The sequence below is a fragment of the Macrobrachium rosenbergii genome, chromosome 59 (assembly GCF_040412425.1).
Source record: "Macrobrachium rosenbergii isolate ZJJX-2024 chromosome 59, ASM4041242v1, whole genome shotgun sequence".
Lineage (NCBI taxonomy): Eukaryota > Metazoa > Arthropoda > Malacostraca > Decapoda > Palaemonidae > Macrobrachium > Macrobrachium rosenbergii.
In genome coordinates, this window is record NC_089799.1 from 22629928 (window position 1) to 22636638 (window position 6711).

Below are 6711 nucleotides of genomic sequence, written 5' to 3' on the forward strand. Positions count from 1 at the left end.
ATATATATAAATGTCCTATAATAATATATGAAATAATATATAATTACAGATCACTACTGATTGGTGCGGACGTTTCTTCCTTTTCTCGTCATATAACCAGTCGACTTTTAATGAAAGAAAGGACGGGATTTCTCTCGTCATATAAACAGATTTCAGGGTATATAAAAACAGATTTCTTTTTTTTTTTTATTGCGAAGTTAATAATTGCTGTCGCCTGTTTATCTTATTCTTTTATAATTAAGCGAAATTAAATTATTTATATCGTTCGAACAGAAGAAATAGAAAGCGCTCACTTGTTTCTAGAGCTTTATGGCGGTTGTGACTGTAAAATAAATGGAATGGGGATCAGGACACAGCAAATGTTTTAAGTGACCTATAAAAGGAGAAATTGGCTTTTCCTCATCTTTCATCGGGCAGTATTTTCCTTCTCCCGGTCCTCTTAACGACTTCCTCTTGTCCTCCCCCTCTCCCGTCACCTCCATCCCGTCCTTAACCCCCCCCTAACCCTAGTCCCCCAATTAAGGGGTAGTTGTCTCTCCCTTCCTGGACCTATATACTCGCAAATGGGCTTTCTGATGTCTGTATGGTAAGTACCAATCAACTTCTTTTATTTCCATTTGCTCTGAGATGCTTATATATATATATATATATATATATATATATATATATATATATATATATATATATATATATATATATATATATATATGTGTGTTGTGTGTGTGTGTGTGTGTGTGTGTGTGTGTGTGTGTGTGTGTGTATAATATGCGCGCGCGTGTGTGTGTGTGTATAATATGCGCGCGCGCGTGTGTGTGTGTTTGAAGCGCACTCCAAAAATATGGATGAAAAGTAATAACGCCTCATATTTACCGGTGGCAGTTAAGTTTTATGTGAGTTAATGTTCAATACGCAGTTGAATGACAACTGTTCTTTCTCAAAATAACAATAAAAACAGAAATATATTTACACTATTTTTATGGTATCAGTCACAACCACTCCGTTCACCCGGGAAGTCAATTTATGGAACACAAAGAGTTTTCCACCATGTTATGAAACCCCGGAAATCCGAACGCCAGCTTCACAAACGGTCACAAGGCTATGGTCATTCAAACTTGACCTAATATGACAGAAATATTCTGTCTTTTTCGGTACAAATCTTTCTCTCTTGACCAACTATGCTTTATGTAGTTTGTGTCATTTAGAAAAGTAACAAAATTCCGAACCCCTGAAGCTTCAGAATATCGCTATTTAAAATTTTTAGGACGCTTGTTCGTAAGTTTGTTTGGGTCAGTAATACAGTTGTAGGACTAAATCTAATGGTTTATACTCTGAGTGTATTTGAAGGGCCTTGGCTACTATCAGTGACGTACCACACTTCCTCGAGACTTCTAATCCGGCCCCTGTCAATCTTCTCATCTCTCTATAGAGGGTACTTTAATCCGATCGTAAAATCCCCATCCTTATCCCAGTCTTCACAGACTGTTGTCGTTGCTATTGTTGTGAAAGTAAGCATTTCCGTCCGTTAATCCTTTCATGCTTAATCTAATCCCTCTAAGTAATTTACGTAGAGAGATTCTTTCCTAACACCGAATCCAGTATTTCCTTCAAATAGCATATCCCAAGTTAAATTTCCGTTCTGGGGTAATAATTGAGCACTGCTCACCGTAAGCTTCCATTTGTGTACTCGTAGTTTGTAGTTGCATAAATTCTGCAATGCACCGAATGGTATAAATTTATGCATAGCGGTTTGATTTTCTTTATAATATATATGTATAAATTATTTATTTCATCGTGGTGTCTGAAATGCAATAAGCAAAGCCGAATGGAGCTGAATTTCTTTAGGATAAATGTAAAAGTTCACTATGCTGCTTTCTGTACTTGATCATTACAGTACTCTCACATACTTTATCATTTCCTTTTAGGAGATGGCCGGTATACGGTAGCATTCCGTTTTTGTGTGCTATGCTTTATTTTGTATTCATAAATCTTCTTAAGGGTCCATCGATGTTACTGACAGTTAAACACAGAATAAAATATATGTTTAAGCACTGTGTTTTATAGGAGTAAGATTTAATTATCTTTTTCAAATAAACTTCTTAAAAAGGTGGAAAACTGAAGAACATTAAAAGAAATGCTTCTTTGCCAAAACAAAGTTTAGGCAGCAGAGCCAGTTTGACTTCGCGTACATTTTAGCTTTCTGTAAAAGAAAACTATTGGAGAGGCTTTGTCTGTCCGTCCGCACTTTTTCCGTCCGCCCGCAGGTCTTAAAAACTACTGAGGCTAGAGGGCTGCAAATTGGTATGTTGATCGTCCACCCTCCAGTCATCAAACATACTAAATTGCAGCCCTCTAGCCTCAGTAGTTCTTATGTTATTTAAGGTTAAAGTTAGCCATAATCGTGCTTCTGGCAGCGATATAGGACAAGCCACCACTGGGCCGTGGCTGAAAGTTTCATGGGTCGCGGCTCATACAGCATTGTACGCTGTACAGATAACTCGATTGCGCCGAAGAAACTTGTTTATCTCGTTCCTAAATCTCCTATACGTAGTTGGAAAATCCACTTCCATTCTTTGCTTGATGACATTCAAAGAACAATTTCATATCAAATTCAAAGAAAATACTGTTTAATCTGATAATCATCCTGCTGCTACCCACACTGAAAAGCAAGTAAGTACGATTAAACGGCTTTCCTAGGACGTGGCGCAGTGTCAAACGATTTACGATCTGTTTCAGTTTCCTGAAAAGATAATGAACATAGAAGAGCTTACAATTTAGTTTATTTGATTCACTGACAAGGGGGAGTTCACGTATGAGCAAAAGGACAAGGTGAGAATGTGAAAATAGTTAATACTATTTTATGTTAAATAATTTTCTTTTTATCGTTTTTAGTTTTCTGCCAAAGAAAATTATTGTGCCGGCTTTGTTTTTCCGTCCGCACTTTTTCTGTCCACACTTTTTCTGTCCGCCTTGAGACCTTAAAAACTACAGAGGCAAGAGGGATGCAAATTGGTATGGTGATCATCCACACTCCAATCATCAAACGTACCAAAATTGCAGCTCTCTAGCCTCAGTAGTTTGTATGTTATTTAAGGTTAAAGTTAGCCATAAACTTGCGTCTGATAACGCTATAGGACTGAGCCGTGGATGAAAGCTTAATGGGCCGCGGCTCATACAGCATTATGAGCTGTACAGAAAACTCGATTGCGCCGGAGCATTTTTTACTTGTTTTCTTATACCAACAGTTCATTGGAAATAAAATGAATGTTATATGCTTATTAGATATGGCAAAAATTTCATATCGTACTTTTAGATTAAGTTTACTTCAGTATTTTAATAAACTTTCTCTCATATTAGGAGTCTTCAGCATTACACGATAAGGGCGTCTCTGTACTTATTCAATTACAGTTGCATTTTAGGTATTTTGTGAATGTGCTGAAGTAGGAAAATAAAGTAAAAAATGCGGCGAAAATCGAGTTTTATGTAAAATGCTGTATGAGTCGCGGCCCATGAAACTTTAAGCCACGACCCTTAGGTGGCCTGTCCTATTGCATTGCCAGAAGCACGATTATGGCTAACTTTAACTTAACTAAGATAAAAAAACTACTGAGGCTAGAGCACTGCAATTTGGTATTTTTGGTGATTGGAGAGTGGATGGTCAACATACCAAATTGGAGCCCTCTAGCCTCAGTAGTTTTCAAGATATGAGGGCGGACAGAAAAAGTGCGGACGGACAGACAAAGCCATCTCAATAGTTTTCTGTTACAGAAAACTAAAAATGCTGTTATTTCCCTATAAACTTCGCCTAACGTCTCTCCTTGGAATTTAAGTTCCTTATAGTCTACGCTATTTGGGAAGGAAAATGTCGACACCTGTAGTTTCATAAAATTAATTCCCTTTGAAATGGTCTACCTAGTTTATTGTCGTTTCGTGTTATGGAGTTTGCTAACCTAATGAATACATTCCAATAAGTGTATATGTTACAGTCAAGATAAAAGTCATTTCGTGAAATGACTGAAATTTCAGGCAGATAGCGAAATGCACTTAGGCATTTGATCCCCCAGGAGCACTAAACACGGCAAAATTTTGACCCCCAGGGACTAGTACTAAACCCGGCGAAACAGTGTAGGTGACTCACTGTTTCGCCGTTTTTGGTGATTGGCCTGAAATTTCAGTCATTTCACGGATGATTTCTGTCAACATATACACTAAAATGAGGATTCTAAATGTAATGTTGGCGTTTATCATAATGCAGGCATGAAATTTCCTTCATATACATTTTTACATATAAGCATACTATATCTTTATAAACCTGATCTGATGTTACAGTAAGACTGGATTTCAGAAAAGGAATTCGTGAAATCACCAATTCACTTAGGAACATTTGATCCCCGAGCGGCTAGTACTAGTACTAAACACGGCGAAACAGTGATTCATGTACTCTGTTTCGCCGTATTTAGTACAGACAAAGGTATTCAAGTCACTTCATTTGGTCCCCGAGGGGTTAGTTTTAAACACGTCGAAACAGTGAAACTGTTTCGCCGTGTTTAGTACTAAAAGATCTAAACTGATAGATTGTTTACCTCCTGAGAAAAGCGCTGCTGCCACTTCTCTCTTAACCTTTAAATCGTCCTTCTTAAGTCTTCAGCCATCTCCCAGTAGGGCAATATTTGGGACAGTACTCAATGGAAGTGACCTATAAATTAATCCGTTAACTCCATCCCCATTCCATTTGGTTATTACTTTGGAGACTATTTATTGTTATATTTGCTATGACTTTTACCTGTAAATTTTACGTACATTACATATCCTATTTGATGATCTTTTTCATTAAAAGTAATAAAAATCTGTAATTACCATGTATTGTCTTATGACATTTTCATAATAAATCTCGTCAGTAGAGTACCTTATATTTATTCTTCTTTTTTATTATTTAACTTTTCCGTCTGCCATACTATCCATTTCCTAAACAAGTTTGTAACATTTTGCATTTCATTGCCCCGTATTTTAAGTTTCCCCTAATCTTCATTCATCAAGTTATGATTTACTTTAGTTTCATTTCCTTTTTCATAGTATAATTTATCTTTAAAACCACACAGTATTCTGCCTTATTCTCTCTTGACTACAATTTCATTGATCTCCATTCTATATGGTTATAAATTTAAGGTTGTAATATTCTCTTATGTTTTTATAATGTATACCTTTCAAGTTTTGCATAAAATACATGGCATTTTATCTAAAACTGTTTTGCATTTAGAGTAAAAAAAAAATCGGCCATTACTATGCATCATTTCTTATGACATTTTCTTCTGAAAAATATATAACATACAGAAATGAAAACATAGTGTAAAAAAAAAAAAAAGATTGATTATAACTCATAAATCCAATGCATGTAACAATTTTTACTTTTTATAAGGTTGTTGCACATAAACTCATCATTGGGAGAGAAATAATTTATTTACAGTAATTACTTTAATAATTATATACAAAATGTACATTACGAAGAATCTTCGTCGTCAGATGACCTTAGTTCAATAACGAACGAGTCAATATATTTATCGATACAGCTATCTTTTGCAGCATCGGCTATTTGCAAATTTTCGGAATGTTTAACTGCATTTGCCCAGTTTTCAGCCGTCACTGACTGAATTGCTTCTTTGACGAAAAGATCAGCCATTTTAAAATTGTTTCTTTTTTGCCACATAGGTCTTTACTTGGGCCCAAATCAGTTCAATGGGATTGTATTCACAGTGATATGGAGGTAACCTAACCACTTGATGTCCATTGTCTCGTGCCATTCTGTCTATAACATAATCATTTCTGATTCCATACGACAGTGATTTGACCATTTCAGTAATTCACACTTGTTCAAATTATCACTTGGATTTGCACCCTTATTCTTTAGCCACTCCTTCATAACGTCTTTTTTGTCTGCCATTGTCGGAGGTTTGTCAATTCGTACGGAATGATATGAGGCGTTATCCAAAACAAGGATAGACGATGGCGGTATATTTGGAAGAAGTTGATACTTGAACCATTCTTCAAACATTTTAAATTCATTTGATGGTGGTAATCACCATCATTTTTAGATTCAAACACTAAGTCTGCATTTTGTACAAATCCTTCCTTAGAGCCAGCATGCAGAATGATGAGTCTTTTCCTCTTCCAGTTCGGTTTCACCCCGTTGCTTTTTTGAATTCGTATCCATCCAGCAATGATTCACTGTAGTTTTGATTTACCCAAGTTTCGTCTATGTACATCACTGAATCACTCCCCTTCTCTTGAATAATTTTCATTTTCCATAGAAATGCTGTTCTTGCACTAACCACATCAGGCCGTTCCAGAAGAAATGGTTTTCCGCCCACTCTTCCGTATTTAAAACCCATTTCTTTTAAAATTATGCGCAAAGATTCCTTACTTCCACTGAATTCCGTATTTTCTTTAAATTCACACAGGATTTTATCAAGATTGGGTTTTTCTTCTCTGACATAGAAATTGAGAACAATCCTCCGCAAAGTACATTTATCAAAATCGTCTACGTTTGTCACAGGTTTTGACCTTTTCCGTTTCTTCTTGTTGCTGAACGGCGGAGCTGCATCATTTTCCTCAGACTCTCTTGCCTCTTTGCGACAACGATGAATGAGAACTGCTTGCGATACATCACGAAGTGGACCGCCATTCAGTTTTTCTGTGACGAAGTACTTATAAACGTAA